This window comes from Mytilus californianus, unplaced genomic scaffold, assembly GCF_021869535.1.
Source record: "Mytilus californianus isolate M0D057914Y unplaced genomic scaffold, xbMytCali1.0.p SCAF_8, whole genome shotgun sequence".
Lineage (NCBI taxonomy): Eukaryota > Metazoa > Mollusca > Bivalvia > Mytilida > Mytilidae > Mytilus > Mytilus californianus.
The window spans coordinates 23,113,657-23,131,704 of record NW_026262734.1 but is presented as its reverse complement, the minus strand read 5'-3'; the positions used below and the strand labels follow the sequence as shown (position 1 = coordinate 23,131,704).

Sequence of the window (18,048 nt, the reverse complement as noted above, 5' to 3'; positions counted from 1 at the left end):
CATCGTTTAATCCGTGTTTACTGACCCTGTTTTGAACTTCCAATAATGCATGCACATGTTGTTGGTAAACTTATTACGCGGCTATAATTAAATGCGGTTCCTTCAACCAACATAGTAATAAATCTCAAGACTTTACACCGTTTTTTCTATTTCATATGTATGAAAGTTTGTTGCCTATAATTAAGATTATTACTAACAGTGTTTCGGGATTTTTTGCTTAGACTTTTAAAGCATTGGTCCCTTTTCAAAAGTCTCCCAACTATTGCCTTGATTTAGCAAGTTATTCTTTTATATTTTTGTTACGTTTATACTATATAATAGGCACTAGGACGAAGATTTCACTGCATTGTTTGTCTTTTTGCAGATTGTTCCAATGTTTTCTTATAATTTTACTTAAATTCAAGGTTGAAGTTAGAAACAAATGTAGCATTCGTACTAACAAACGATGAACGACAAACTGTAGACGCACTTTTAGCGAGTGCATAGTTTGTCAAAGTTTATGTAAACTTTGCAAACGTATGTTAGAAACAAACGATCAAAACATGTGCGCGCTTAGCCGTTTGCATCGTTTGTGTTAGAAAGAAACCCAATGTCGACAGCGCTTTAAATAATGAAAAAAATATTATGTATTAAACATTGGATTATCAAGAAATAGAATGTATATATTTATATTATCTTCTGGAGAGAAAATTCGGAGTATATTTAAGTTTGAAATAATTATAATACAAACCTTTATTTAAAGTGACATGCTTATATCATATTTTTTAAAATTGACTCACTTCTTATTCCCGTTCATAAACAATCCTATAAAAAGATTCCAATAAAATGCCTTAAATATATCTGTATCGAGTTTTTCTCCGTACTCATCATTTCTGCTTAACACATTGAGAAAGGAAAATGTGGCGGTTGAGTTAGAAAACCTGTACTGCCGACTGCGCCTATCCATACCATTGATTGATTGGTGTTTGCTTTACGCCGCCTCAGTACAATTTAGGAACCAGACTTAAAGCGGTTGCCTTTGCTAAGTGTGTTGTGTCTCCATTGTTATTACTGTTTTGCAATCAAACGATATTTCTTCCCTTGATTTTTGACTTGGTGGGAATTTCTCGAGCTCTCCGTATGATATTACTTTAAGGCCTTGATTTTGACTCGGTGAGAATTTCTCGAGCTCTCCGTGTGCTATTACTTTTACGGTTAGTTGTTTGGGTCAATGGACGCAAAGGCAACTCGATTATGAACCACAAAGCAAAGTTTGAATTGTTCATTTAAACGGATTAATCACAATTCTTCAAATAAATTTTTCTGCAAAGTTCTATTCATAGTAGTACTGCTAATTTTAGTGGTTTTTATGGTCAGTGAATATGTATGCTTAATAATGATGTAGTAATAAAGTTCTGAAGACAATGGATATATCTCAGCAAACCAAACACCTTGGATCAATCTTAGCAATCTATGAGTTTCAGAAATCATTATTAAACTAAAAGTGAAAAAAAACCAGGAAGAGTGTTAATGTTTGACTGCTAATGAAGTAGCAGGGCTACAACAAAGATAATTCATGAAGTTAAAAAAACCAATAATAATTGTAAGTAGGAGAGAGTTTAGTTAACATAATACATTTTTATTAACTGGTAGATTTGCGGAGTACATTTATTTTTCAGTAACTGCCCATAAAAATTCGCTGGTCTTAAACTAGAACTCATTTTACAGATAGTTGCTGTACTTATGAAAAGATTTATAAATAAAAGCTATATAATGGCCATAAGGTTGTGTACACTTAATGTACTAAAAGTCCTTTGATGAACTGCATTTTTTCTCCAACCGGTTTCACAATTTTGTGATACTCATTCATGTATTTTTCTCCAACCGGTTTCACAATTTTGTGATACTCATTCATGTATTTTTTTCCAACCGGTTTCACAACTTTGTGATATGAATGATTACCACAAAGTTGTGAAACCGGTTGGAGAAATATGCACCTAATTTAAGGACTTTTAGTGCATTTAAAACTTTTATTTTTGTATATTTCCACTTGTGTGGATGCAGATTTAATTGTTGATATATATTGGTCTATTTTATAAACTTGTATATTAATTTGCCCAAGGCATATGAATAATAGGGATGCCCAAGGCATATGAATAACAGGAATGCCCAAGGCATATGCATAATAGGTAATATGAGGTATTTAACAATGAGACAGCAACCAAACGACACAAAACCAAACGACATATACAAATCAAGATATGGTCCTGTCAAATTCTAAATCGCCTTCAATCTAGAATAAAAGTGAAATTATTTAACAGAGACTATCAACGATATACCAGCAACATAACTGTCCGTAACACGCTATTTAAAGATATACCAGCTACATGACAGTCCCTAACAAGCTATTCAAAGATATCCCAGCAACATGACAGTCCCCTAACACGCTATTCAAAGATATACCAGCAACATGACAGTCCCTAACACGCTATTCAAAGATATACCAGCAACATGACAGTCCCTAACACGCTATTCAAAGATATACCAGCAACATGACAGTCCCTAACAAGCTATTCAAAGATATCCCAGCAACATGACAGTCCCCTAACAAGCTATTCAAAGATATCCCAGCAACATGACAGTCCCCTAACAAGCTATTCAAAGATATCCCAGCAACATGACAGTCCCCTAACACGCTATTGATTCAAAGATATACCAGCAACATAACTGTCCGTAACACGCTATTTAAAGATATACCAGCAACATGACAGTCCCTAACACGCTATTCAAAGATATACCAGCAACATGACAGTCCCTAACACGCTATTCAAAGATATACCAGCAACCTGACAGTCCCTAACAAGCTATTCAAAGATATCCCAGCAACATGACAGTCCCCTAACATGATATTCTAAGATATACCAGCAACATGACAGTCCCTAACACGCTATTCAAAGATATACCAGCAACATGACAGTTCCTAACACGCTATTCAAAGATATACCAGCAACATGACAGTCCCTAACACGCTATTCAAAGATATACCAGCAACATGACAGTCCCTAACAAGCTATTCAAAGATATCCCAGCAACATGACCGTCCCTAACACGCTATTGATTCAAAGATATACCAGCAACATAACTGTCCGTAACACGCTATTTAAAGATATACCAGCAACATGACTGTCCCTAACACGCTATTGATTCAAAGATATACAAGCAACATAACTGTCCGTAACACGTTATTTAAAGATATACCAGCAACATGACAGTCCCTAACAAGCTATTCAAAGATATCCCAGCAACATGACAGTCCCCTAACACGCTATTCAAAGATATACAAGCAACATGACTGTCCCTAATACGCTATCCAAAGATATACCAGCAACATAACAGTCCCTAACACGCTATTTATTCAAAGGTTTACTATCAATCACGCTATCGGAATTCGGATTGATGTTGGAATGCGTGGATGTTAGGTGTCACTTTTATACAAAATCAACATGACAGTCCCTAACACGCTATTTATTCAAAGATATACCATCAACATGACGGTCCCTAACACGCTATTTATTCAAAAATATACTCTCAACATGACAGTCCCTTACACGCTATATAAAGATATACTAGCAATATGACAGTCCCTAACACGATATTTAAAGATATACTAGCAACATAACAGTCCCTGACACGCTATTCAAAGATATACCAGCAACATGACAGTCCCTAACACGATATTTAAAGATATACTAGCAACATGACAGTCCCTTACACGCTATTCAAAGATATACAAGCAACATGACTGTCCCTAATACGCTATTCAAAGATATACCAGCAACATGACGGTCCCTAACACGCTATTTATTCAAAGGTTTACTATCAATCACGCTATCGGAATTCGGATTGATGTTGGAATGCGTGGATGTTAGGTGTCACTTTTATACAAAATCAACATGACAGTCCCTAACACGCTATTTATTCAAAGATATACCATCAACATGACGGTCCCTAACACGCTATTTATTCAAAAATATACTCTCAACATGACAGTCCCTTACACGCTATATAAAGATATACTAGCAATATGACAGTCCCTAACACGATATTTAAAGATATACTAGCAACATAACAGTCCCTGACACGCTATTCAAAGATATACCAGCAACATGACAGTCCCTAACACGATATTTAAAGATATACCAGCAACATGACAGTCCCTAACACGCTATTCAAAGATATACCAGCAACATGACAGTCCCTAACACGCTATTCAAAGATATACCAGCAACCTGACAGTCCCTAACAAGCTATTCAAAGATATCCCAGCAACATGACAGTCCCCTAACATGATATTCTAAGATATACCAGCAACATGACAGTCCCTAACACGCTATTCAAAGATATACCAGCAACATGACAGTTCCTAACACGCTATTCAAAGATATACCAGCAACATGACAGTCCCTAACACGCTATTCAAAGATATACCAGCAACATGACAGTCCCTAACAAGCTATTCAAAGATATCCCAGCAACATGACCGTCCCTAACACGCTATTGATTCAAAGATATACCAGCAACATAACTGTCCGTAACACGCTATTTAAAGATATACCAGCAACATGACTGTCCCTAACACGCTATTGATTCAAAGATATACAAGCAACATAACTGTCCGTAACACGTTATTTAAAGATATACCAGCAACATGACAGTCCCTAACAAGCTATTCAAAGATATCCCAGCAACATGACAGTCCCCTAACACGCTATTCAAAGATATACAAGCAACATGACTGTCCCTAATACGCTATCCAAAGATATACCAGCAACATAACAGTCCCTAACACGCTATTTATTCAAAGGTTTACTATCAATCACGCTATCGGAATTCGGATTGATGTTGGAATGCGTGGATGTTAGGTGTCACTTTTATACAAAATCAACATGACAGTCCCTAACACGCTATTTATTCAAAGATATACCATCAACATGACGGTCCCTAACACGCTATTTATTCAAAAATATACTCTCAACATGACAGTCCCTTACACGCTATATAAAGATATACTAGCAATATGACAGTCCCTAACACGATATTTAAAGATATACTAGCAACATAACAGTCCCTGACACGCTATTCAAAGATATACCAGCAACATGACAGTCCCTAACACGATATTTAAAGATATACTAGCAACATGACAGTCCCTTACACGCTATTCAAAGATATACAAGCAACATGACTGTCCCTAATACGCTATTCAAAGATATACCAGCAACATGACGGTCCCTAACACGCTATTTATTCAAAGGTTTACTATCAATCACGCTATCGGAATTCGGATTGATGTTGGAATGCGTGGATGTTAGGTGTCACTTTTATACAAAATCAACATGACAGTCCCTAACATGTTATTTATGCAAAGATATACCATCAACATGACAGTCCCTGACACGCTATTCAAAGATATACTCTCAACATGACAGTCCCTAACACGCTATTTAAAGATATACCAGCAACATGACAAACCCTTACATGCTATTCAAAGATATACCAGCAACATGACAGTCCCTGACACGCTATTTAAAGATATACCAGCAACATGACAGTCTCTTACACGCTATTCAAAGATATACCAGCAAAATGACAGTACTTAACACGCTATTCAAAAATATACCATCAACATGACCGTCCCTAACACGCTATTCAAAGATAAACCATCAACATGACAGTCCCTAACACGCTATTCAAAGATATACCATAAACATGAAGTCCTTAACACGCTTTCTATTCAAAAGGTGTCTAGTCCCTTTACAATTAAGAAATGAAAATAAATCTTTATAATGTTCGTGCGTCCGAAGCGATTTTCTTTATTCATCTTCAACAGGAACGCTTAAACCCAAAATAAGAGCTTGAGATATGGTTGAGACAATTGTCTTGCGTTTTAATCTTCCTTTTGCTGTGTGGACGTTAAGCAACAAACAATCAATCAATCAATCTTGTGTTGTGTTTTAAGGTTGCGTTACACTTTTATAGTTTAATATTAAATCTTCTTTCACTTTATATTTCAGAGATTTTAGTTATGCCAGTTTGCTGACAACAGTCAGTTAACCAATATCATTAAACCTGTTGATATTTACTGCACTGTAGCATGTTGAAAAATCCTAAAATTAAAACAATTGTAGTGATTTATTACTTTTGAATTCAATTAAGGTATTAATAAGTCCTCTCGACATTTTCTTTACCAGATTGGCCATGTTAATAGGTTTTCCCTCGCAATAGAATAAAAATGTCATTGTTAAAATTACGGTTCAAACCAGAACTATATTAAGAGCACATCTATAATTCAAAATTTATTTATTTAGTTATAATTATATAATTAAATACTAATACAATAAATAACATGAAATGTCGATTACTTTTGTATAGTCTGCGATGTGTCGCTCTCCAAACGTCTCTCAAATTGAGAAAAAATATATACAAGTCCTATATATTATAATATGTTATATAATTTTTAACTATCCAAATGTTGTAGCAGATATTTCTTGGAAAAAAAAATTAAGCAGGTGTAATTAAATTTTATTAACCCTTTTGTAAAACATTAGAACAAAACTACTTACAAGTATATTTATCAATCGGACAGATTGTCTTTTAAATAGTGTGATTTCTTAGTGGCTACCTGATCAAATCTATGAATTTTAATATGTCAGAATAAGCATCACATGAATTTTATAATAAAGCGAATACTTTGAAAATAAAAATATAAACCCGAAATGCCCTGCCGGCAAAACAACCTTGCGAAACTTTTGATGTACTGTTTTTAAATTTATATTTTTTTTATTTATATCATGTTTACTTAGTGGACATCGCGAGGTTTTTTATTTATATCATGTTTACTTAGTGGACATGGCTAGTTTTTTTTTTTATTTATATCATGTTTACTTAGTGGACATGGCTAGTTTTTTTTTTTATTTATATCATGTTTACTTAATGGACATGGCTAGTTTTTTTTTATTTATATCATGTTTACTTAGTGGACATGGCTAGTTTTTTTTTATTTATATCATGTTTACTTAGTGGACATGGCTAGTTTTTTTTTATTTATATCATGTTTACTTAGTGGACATGGCTAGTTTTTTTTTTATTTATATCATGTTTACTTAGTGGACATGGCTAGTTTTTTTTTTTTATATGATGTTTACTTAGTGGACATGGTTAGTTTTTTTTTATTTATATCATGTTTACTTAGTGGACATGGCTAGTTTTTTTTTTTATTTATATCATGTTTACTTAGTGGACATGGCTAGTTTTTTTTTTATTTATATCATGTTTACTTAGTGGACATGGCTAGTTTTTTTATTTATATCATGTTTACTTAGTGGACATGGCTAGTTTTTTTATTTATATCATGTTTACTTAGTGGACATGGCTAGTTTTTTTTTATTTATATCATGTTTACTTAGTGGACATGGCTAGTTTTTTTATTTATATCATGTTTACTTAGTGGACATGGCTAGTTTTTTTTTTATTTATATCATGTTTACTTAGTGGACATGGCTAGTTTTTTTTTTATTTATATCATGTTTACTTAGTGGACATGGCTAGTTTTTTTATTTATATCATGTTTATTTAGTGGACATGGCTAGTTTTTTTATTTATATCATGTTTACTTAGTGGACATGGCTAGTTTTTTTTATTTATATCATGTTTACTTAGTGGACATGGCTAGTTTTTTTTTATGTATATCATGTTTACTTAGTGGACATGGCTAGTTTTTTTATTTATATCATGTTTACTTAGTGGACATGGCTAGTTTTTTTTTATTTATATCATGTTTACTTAGTGGACATGACGAGTTTTTTTTTATTTATATCATGTTTACTTAGTGGACATGGCTAGTTTTTTTTTTTATTTATATCACGTTTACTTAGTGGACATGGCTAGTTTTTTATTTATATCATGTTTACTTAGTGGACATGGCTAGTTGTTGTTTATTTATATCACGTTTACTTAGTGGACATGGCTAGTTTTTTTTATTTATATCACGTTTACTTAGTGGACATGACGAGTTTTTTTTATTTATATCATGTTTACTTAGTGAACATGGCTTGTTTTTTTTTTATTTATATCACGTTTACTTAGTGGACATGGCTAGTTTTTTATTTATATCATGTTTACTTAGTGGACATGGCTAGTTTTTTTTATTTATATCATGTTTATTTAGTGGACATGGCTAGTTTTTTAAAGTAAAATGCTGCTTCATTTGCCCACGATAAATTATTAGATCACTTAGGAAACCCAATAGATCTCAGAGAAAAAGTGAAACTTTATACACATTATAAGAACCTGACACTTGGTGATGCTAACTATGTGAATACCTTACGAGTAGTTAAACGGGTTGGGACAACACGCCAAATGGTTAATAGATCCCCAAATGAGCAAATATCCCTCAAATCTGTTAAGAAACTATTTTACCTTAATGCAAATTTAATACTTGAAATGTAAAAATAAGATGTGGTATGATTGCCAATGAGACAACTCTTCACCACAACCAAATGACGTAGAAGTTGATCAACAACTGTAGGTCACAGGACGGCCTTCAACAATGAGCAAAACCCATACCGCATAGTAAGCTTTAAAACGCCCCAGAAATGACACATATTCATGAAAATATAGCATATTTCCAAAAGATAAATAGACCTAACCTGATTTACTACGAAGTTAATAGCCAATGAAAACTTGAAGGAATTGACAATTTTCAAAGCAACTGCCTTTTTAAAAACCCCAAATAAAAATATGGTCCTTTGGAGGAAGTTGTTCTATTTTCTACAAATTTGTACCATTTTAAGCAAGAAGACTCGGCTAGGAAATTTTTGTTTTAGCACGATCAAATGATTACTCAATTGGGGATTGTTACTCATTCAGGGAATAATTCCCCATTTGATGGGTTGACCTGACTTATCTCTAACAATAAAGTGTCTACCTAATGGTGGCAGTATTATGTCATCATCTCTTATTCAACTACACGGTTTCTGCATACTTCGTCGATGATGATTCTCCAAATAAATTAGTCAAACATTACCTACTTGATCTTGTTAATATATTATTGCTACATTAATGATACACTTTGCACATACATTTTGTACACAACTTTTTAATTGAATTTAAAGAGTCCGTGACAATCGAGAATAAGGAAAGTTTGTTTTTGTAAAATTAATGCATAATGAAAAAGTTTGTTTAAGTAGCTTGCTACATATAGATGTTTTATTCTGCTTTGTATCGATCTGATGAGTTAAGCCCCTTTTCAACTGATTTTTATAGTTTGTTCTTATGTTGTGATGGAACACCACTGTCCCAGGTTAGGGGAGGGTTGAGCACTCACAAACATTTTAACTCGCCACATTCTTTATGGGCCTGTCCCTAGTCCGGAACCTGTAGTTCGGTGTTTGTCGTTTGTTCATATCCGTCATATTTGTTTTTCGTAAATTGATTTGTTATAAATTAGGCCGTTAGTTTTCTCAATTGAATTGTTTCATATTTTTAATGTCGGGCCTTTTATATCCGTATACGGAATGGGTTTTTCTCATTATTGAAGACCTTACGGTTGCCTATAATTGCTTACATCCACTTCATTTGAACTTTGGTGTATAGTTGTCTCATTGGCAATCATACCACATCTCCTTATTTTTATATTATGCCACTGGTATCTCCAAAAGACAACAGCATAGTTTGGCATGACCTTGGCTATATGAGTAGACAATAGATCTATATCTATGGTGTATAACACAAAATGAGGAGAGAATATCCAACACAACTGTAATTCCATGATATTGGAGTCTAATACATGAAACATATTGTTTCCTCACGTTCTTAACGTTAGACTAGTTGAGCTTTTTAAACTGATATAAGCACCTCTCTGTAACATTTGACATGTGACTTTATTGCTTTTTCAGATAGGATTGACGAAACATGTCACCGAAACTTGTTATAATGTTGTAATTAGTTTTTTAATGGCAAAAGACCTCAAATTCAGACATTCTCTTTCTCTTAATATATTTTAAAGAAAACCAAAAAGTACTAAACAATCGATTGAATGTAATAAATTCTAGCACGAGACTAAATGATATTCCTTAACATTTATCGACAAGATATTATTGTCAAAATATAAATAACAATTAGCATAAGACACCGAACCAATTGTATCAATACAAAAAAAGTTCTCCTTGGGACAGTTCGCGCACGAGGTTAATAAAAAATGACAAGTTAAGGACGAACGAGGTAAGAAGTCACTCGATCTGAAAGCTATTGGTAAAACTTAACCCCTGCAAATATATCATTCGCTCCGGGAAGGTATCTCGTACCGTAATTACTTATTGTTAAAATAGAATGATTTTTTTTTCAGATCTGAGGATTTTATCCACTTAACAATCTTTTTTATATGCTGCAATCAAATATTACTGATTATTTAGAATACGACATCAACCTTTAACACCACTGGAACAGCTTTTTGCACATTCGAGTCACTTCAAATTTCAACAAACCAGAAGTATAGATTTTGTACCACGACAAAATAATGACAAATTTTAATTCATTTGTATGATTATCAAAGTACCAATCATTTAAACCTGTACATTAAAACTCAGAACTTTTACATCCAAACTGCATTCGAAAATAAATTAATAAAAGAAAAATATACTGTTTAATATTCTTTCTTAAGAAGCTAAAAAGGCTTAAAAGAAGTATAGCAAAAAAAGGAACTCACCAGGTGCCAGTCATCTTCTCTCTCTCTGTAAAAAGAAGTACAAAGTTATTACTATTATCGCTTAATATTAATTTATTGATATAATTGCCCGGTTTCATGACGCTTGAAAATGTATTACATATATACAAAACCTAACATGTACGTATTATACGCCCCCAAAGTGGCGACGATATTCCACATTATTATTACTTATTTTTATTTGAATTTAGTGCTTTTTTCATACTTATTTGTTGTCTTTTTCGTTTAGTTTAGTTTTATTATTGCAACATATCGGACGTTTCGAGTCTATATAAGAGCTATCAATTAGTCAAATCGACCAGAGCATTTAAATGAGTCGTTAATTCTTCGGATTCGACATGGATATATTTCGTTATTTCTTTCAAAATGCAATAAAAAATGATGCATAGATAAATTATTTATAAATAAACCAATAAATAAATGATTTTGGGAACATAAAAAGTACGCTTTATAGCGCAAGTGTGAACGATCAATTATAAATCAAAATGAACTGAAAAACTATAATCGTCTTTTTATTTAATTTTTTTTTATTATTAACCCTTTTCACGTTTTCAAAAATATCAAATTAATATCTCGATTTTTTTAGCTCAAAATCCGGGCATTTTGCTTTACATTTTGCGTTGATATGAACAAACGGTTCCGTTATGATCCGATTGAAGTTGGTGCGACAATGACTATATAAATATTCTTTTTATTAAAAAAAATATAATCTCTTGCTCGGCTCATTAAAGGGAAATTAATATTTCTTAATGATTTTTAACACAGGGAATACGGATAGAATGATCATATGATGACTTTGACGGACGAACATCCAACACATCAGCTGGTTTCGTCTTGTTAATGATACCGGATTGCTCTCAGGATATGCATTGTGTCTGACACATAATTTTCGTGAAACTATTGTTTACGAAGACACGTGCAGGAACAACGTTATCATAATCATAAGAATCAGCGATTACTACCCTGTTCTGTTGAGAATCATATAAAACGAAAACAGCGGCATGTAATTTAATTACATAAAGGAATGGAAATCAACATTGAATATTCATATAAACGGTCATAATTGTAAATAAATTAAGGTTTTTTTTTAATATTTTTAAAAATATGACGATAGAATATAAATAAATTGTAAATTAATGCTTTACGCTCTCTCTAGTCAAAGTACTTAAACTCATATTATCTGTCTGCAGTTTGTAAATTAGTTAAGCAAAATTATAGCAAACATTAGAACCCTACAAGATTATAAATCAAGAAAGAGTATTCGATATTTTCTGTTAGAGAAGAAAAGAATTATCTACCACTTACCATGGTTGTTCTGACAAGTTTCCATTAAATTATTTGTCAAATGATAATCTCCTAGATTTCTAACCTTTATAACTTTAATATGGAAATTATTGTACAATTCCGAGTGACAAATTTCATAAGTGTTCACTAGGGTGAAAAAGGCATCTTATCTTCTTTTTCCGGAAAAATGAACATATTGCTCCCAATGCGATCAAAAATTAGAATAGTCAGAAATTAGCAGTGAAATCAATGCCAATTGGTAAGGGAGATTTGATGGTTGTTTTATTGATATATTACCGTTATTAACCTCTCGTAAGCAGTGTACAAGATTAGAAAGGAAACCAATTTGTAATAAATTAATGTATAAATCTTATGATTATTGTTTTGTAGACTTAGTTTGATGATACCCATGTAATACAGTGGTTGGTACATTGTGTATGCTAGATTGTTTACTCAGTTTAGTTTTTTGCACTGGTATATGACTAGAAAAGGAATGATTGTACTTAACATAAACATGACAAAGGTCGAGAAGTCTTTTTTTTTCAAATACAATTTTTAAGACGAGGAACAGCAATGATAACGCCCTTTCTTTGATATATTTGTTTCTTTTTTTTTGTTTGTCATGGGCTTGGTACGTCATGTATGTACACCGCATAACCATTCTTACGCCGGATAAATTATAGTATTAATGTATGAGTTTTTTTAACACATTCTTAAAGGTAGTTTATATTTGGAACATTTTAAAAGTATTTTGATAGTTGAACCAAATTAAGGTACTCCTACACGACAGAAATTATTTGTTATAGTTGAATAAGTCAATACAATTCCTTTGATATTGTACTTTTAAGATAAACACATGCCCACTATAAAAAAATTTTTTTATGTAATTATTATAATAATAGCAATAGGAAATTCATCAACTTTGTGGTGTATTGACGAAAAAAAAAGCAATGGGAAATGTCGTCAAGAAAAAAACCAGTATTCATAAAATTTGAAATACGCTAAAATAAAATTACAAATAAACAAACTGTAAAATTCAGTTAAAAATGGCCTAACTTATCAGGTCGGCACGAAGCAAAACAAAAAAAAGTCCAACTAACATAAAGGCAAAAAAGAACACAGTACTGATCTAAGCGTGTTCACAGTTACTGAAAGCTATACGAATAAGGAGATTTGGTATGATTTCCAATGAGACAACTCCCCACCAGAGACCAAATGACGTAGAAGTTAGCAATTATATGTCACCGTACGGCATTCAGCAATGATCAAAACCCATACCGCATATCCAGCCAAAAAACGCCCCTAAATGACAGATAAAATTAATGGCCTGATTTATGTACAAAACAATAAACGAAAAGAAAATGTAATATACTACAACAAACGACAACCACTGATTTACAGGCTCAAGACTTGGGACAGGCATGTGGTGGGGTTAAACTAGTTCAACTAATGATCAGTACACATCCAACGGATTTAGTGTACAGACACCATAAACAGAGTGAGAAAAGCATGATCTTGTGCAATATCAAAATAAATGTACATTGTATCAACGGGATGTAGGATCATATTTCATAACTTTATCACAAGTTGTTTTATTTTATCAAAAACAAAATCAATGTTAGTACATATATAAACAATATTCAAAGATCTTACTACGAACGTGTTAAGTTGATATACCTTGAGGGTTTATTCAAAGGATTATCAAAGTTATATGAATTATTTCTAAATTTTTGGGTTTTATAAACAAAGTTACCATAAAATTTAAGAAGTGCTATACCGTTTGTTATAAGAATTTTGAAGATACAGTCAAACTTCCAAACATAATCTTTGTATCTATGAAAAAAATGTTAAAAGTTTTCACTTATTTTGGTAACGGAATCCCTGACTCACTAATTGTTTTACCACTTATAAACAGATTACGTTCATTGAAATATTAAACGTCATTAGACGGGCATATGGAAAGAACAGGCTTATTATTGACAAAAATATGGTGGTTGGGCCTCAATGCCAAGTGGTCTTCAAGCTTTGTCCAAAACATCTGAATCTTCAGACTTTCACCACTGAAATAGTGGTTTGAAAATTGTTCCCTTTATTCGAAAACAATGATATGGTGGACCCAATCTGTAAGTTCTTGTATATAATAAAATTGTTGGATACTCGATGAAGGTCGATGATGTACATAGCTAGGGCATACCGATTTCCGCCACAGATAAAACTGAATGCTTGGGTAGATAGTTATTGTTCTAGTACTAGCAGTATAAGACGAAAAACAGTAGTACTAGTAGGGAAAGTAACAGTTAACATGGCGGGATAATAGGAGTAGCGGCAGTAACAGCAGAAATAATAGTAGTAGGGAAAGTAACAGTTAACATGGCGGGGATAATAGTGATGGCAGTAACAGCAGAAATAATAGTAGTAGGGAAAGTAACAGTTAACATGGCGGGATAATAGGAGTAGTGGCAGTAACAGCAGAAATAATAGTAGTAGGGAAAGTAACAGTTAACATGGCGGGATAATAGGAGTAGTGGCAGTAACAGCAGAAATAATAGTAGTAGGGAAAGTAACAGTTAACATGGCGGGATAATATGAGTAGTGGCAGTAACAGCAGAAATAATAGTAGTAGGGAAAGTAACAGTTAACATGGCGGGATAATAGGAGTAGTGGCAGTAACAGCAGAAATAATAGTAGTAGGGAAAGTAACAGTTAACATGGCGGGGATAATAGGAGTAGCGGCAGTAACAGCAGAAATAGTAGTAGTAGGAAAAGTAACAATTAACATGGCGGGATAATAGGAGTAGTGGCAGTAACAGCAGAAATAATAGTAGTAGGGAAAGTAACAGTTAACATGGCGGGATAATAGGAGTAGCGGCAATAACAGCAGAAATAGTAGTAGTAGGGAAAGTAACAGTTAACATGGCGGGATAATAGGAGTAGCGGCAGTAACAGCAGAAATAGTAGTAGTAGGAAAAGTAACAATTAACATGGCGGGGATAATAATAGTAGTGGCAGTAACAGCAGAAATAGTACTAGTAGTAAAGACAGCAATAAAAGTAGAAGTTGTTGTTCGTAATAGTAGTAGATGTTGTTGTCAGTAATAGTAGTAGAAGTTTTTGTTGTTGCTAGTTATAGAAGTATAAGTTGTTGTTGTCAGTAATAGTAGTAGATGCTGTTGTCAGTAATAGTAGTAAAAGTTGTTGTTGTCGTTAGTAATAGTAGTAGAAGTTGTTGTTGTAAGTAAGTCTTAGAAGTTGCTGTTGTTGTTAGTAAAAATAGTAGGAGTTGCTGTTGTCGTTAGTAACAGTAGTAGAAGTTGCTGTTAGTAATAGTAGTAGAAGTTGCTGTTGCTGTTAGTAATAGTAGTAGAAGTTGATGGTGTCGTTAGTAATAGTAGAAGTTGTTGTTGTAAGTAAAAGTGTTAGAAGTTGCTGTTGATGTTAGTAATAGTAGTAGAAGTTGCTGTTGTTGTTGTTAGTAATAGTAGTAGAAGTTGCTCGTGTTGTTACATTTAGTTATAGTAGTAGAAGTTGCTGTTGTTGTTAGTAATAGTAGTAGAAGTTGCTGTTTTCGTTAGTAATAGTAGCCGAAGTTGTGTTTGTTGTCAGAAATAGCAGTCCCAGTTGCTCGTATTGTTAGTAATAGTAGTAGAAGTTGCTGATGTTGTAAGTAAAAGTAATTGTTATTTTTGCTGATGTTGTTGCAGTAGTATTGGTAGACGTAATAGTAATGTTAATGGTAGTAAATATGGTGTTTTGACTGTAATAGTTATAGTTGTAGTAGTAGTGGTAGTATTGGTAATTGTTGTTACAAAAAAGTAGTATTTGAAGAAGTAGCAGTGATAGCGGTAGTAGTATTGAGAACATCTCGTAATGTAGTAGTAGCTGTTTTAATAGTAATAGTAGTTGAAGAAATAGTGGTAGTTGCAGTTTTTATTCCATCTTTTTATTCCATTTTTGCGTTGCGTGAATTGAATGAAGTCTTTTGGTTCTTTTTTTTCAATTAGCTTTGTACGTAAAACTGAGTATGCAAGTTTTAAATTTCTTCTATTCTGATTTGTTTCAATTCAAAACCAAGGCGAATTTATGTAAATTATTGATGTATACTATATTATTTTGCAAAACAATTCATTAATGTATCATATATTTCATTTGTCATTAAAATTTAAATTTTAGTATCAATTATTGTTGTTCATTTTTCCATTATCAATTTGGATATCTTCCGGTTTATCATTAAAAAGGTGCTGAGCAAAACGATATTCAATTGAAGAAGTCGCAATAACACGAGGCGACTCGAAAACTCCAAACGTAACTATCAATAACGGTTTGAAACTTCTATTACCGGTTTGCTAACTCATTTGAGCTGTGTTGGACTTAAGACTGAACACCTTTTCATTTTCAATGGCGTACAATTCTGCATAAAAGCCGTATAAAATCTCAGTATTTTATTACAAGAAATCGATACGTTATTTGCAAAATGATACAGAAACTATGAATTTTTAATGCAAATATATCTGATAGATGTATGCAACATAACAACTTAAGTCAGAATAACACAATCATCATATTAAAGTAAAAATATTTTCCTAATTTTTCACATCTTTTGGTCAGGGATTGTGACTTCTTCCATCATACAGGAGTTGATGCATGGTCTTTAAGCATATACATTCATTTTTCTTAAAACATGATTGATTGATAGTTGTTTTGCTTAACATCCAGTGGCAAATATTTCATTCATGTTCAAGACGAAAACAAATTAATGATTTATACATTAGGTAGGTCTTGTAAAAGGGGTCGACCGGAATGGAGGGTGTGAAATTTGGAATGCCAGTGGAAAATGCAGGTTTATTGGAAGATGGTAGGCATTTGAGATATTTCAAGAAAGCATCATATATAGGATTTGCAAAAAAGAGTGTTGAAAATCATAAAAAATATGATTGAACATCGGTCATTGAAAATATTATTACAAAATTGTAAACTTGAGATGCCAGTTTTTATCTTTGCTGCGGCTGTACAGAACAGATAATGGCCAACTTCATTATGTACCAAGACCACGAGGGTCAGATGGGGTATAGAACTATTGTCATGCCTGGATTTAAACTCTTGTTAAAGCTGGGTGTCCTTTTGGCTTGGGTTTATTTCAACCTACACAAACACAACTTTTAAATTGTTATATTCACGAGAAGACAATATTTCTATATTGAAAGTTCACGTTACAAGAGCAGACCGGCGTACGCGTTCGGAAACTTAGATATGAAAAATCAGTTTATTTTTGGAAAGTGTAACATGCTAAGGACTATGTGGAACATTCCGAAAATTGGTGACTTGAAAGAGCTTTAGATTTTGTATGTACATGATGTTTTCCAAATCGTTTTTATCAACATGCAGCAAAGATTTACGTTTTCTAAATTTTCCAGTTTCACAAGCTTCTATTGAAATCATCTGGATAAATAATGAAAATAAAACATTCATGTATATTTCTAATACCACAGCTTAACAAATACTTTCTTTGAGAAGTACGATTGTTGTTTAGAAATAACCTTTAATCCGTTTCGTCATCAGCATTGGTTTGTTATTGATTTTGTCGACTTTTTCATCAGAAGAGTAACTATACTAATGTTCTAACATTATCTTTAAGCCAGTGTTTGCACTGAATAATATTGAAAAAGAGACGGGTATAAAATAGGGGCAATACAAATTCATAAGTCATTTCGCCAAACCAAGGCAAAAAAACCAAAACAATCAAAAACAAGAAAGAGAGACGAAAGATACCAAAAGGGACATTCAAACCCATAAATCATAAATAAACTGACAACGCCATGGCTAAAAATCAATAGGACAAACAGACAAACAATAGTACACAAAACACAACATAGAAAACTAAAGACTGAGCAACTAGAACCACACCAAAAGCTGGAGGTAATCTCAGGTGCTTCGGAAGGGTGAGCAGATCCTGCTCCACATGTGGCACCCGTCGTGTTGTTCATGTAAGTACAAACCCAGTGATAA

The 18,048-nt window shown here is 32.9% G+C and overlaps 1 protein-coding gene across 3 annotated transcripts in view; it reads right to left on the bottom strand.

Moving 5' to 3' along the window:
• LOC127711441 (nitric oxide synthase-like protein) overlaps nt 1-18,048 on the bottom strand; it is a 97,005-nt gene that overhangs the window by 54,489 nt on the left and 24,468 nt on the right. For all 3 annotated transcript variants that reach the window (XM_052217492.1, XM_052217493.1, XM_052217491.1), the window contains exon 2: nt 10,745-10,769. The gene's annotated coding sequence lies outside the window, so the exon portion shown is untranslated. The remainder of the gene's footprint in view (nt 1-10,744; nt 10,770-18,048) is intronic.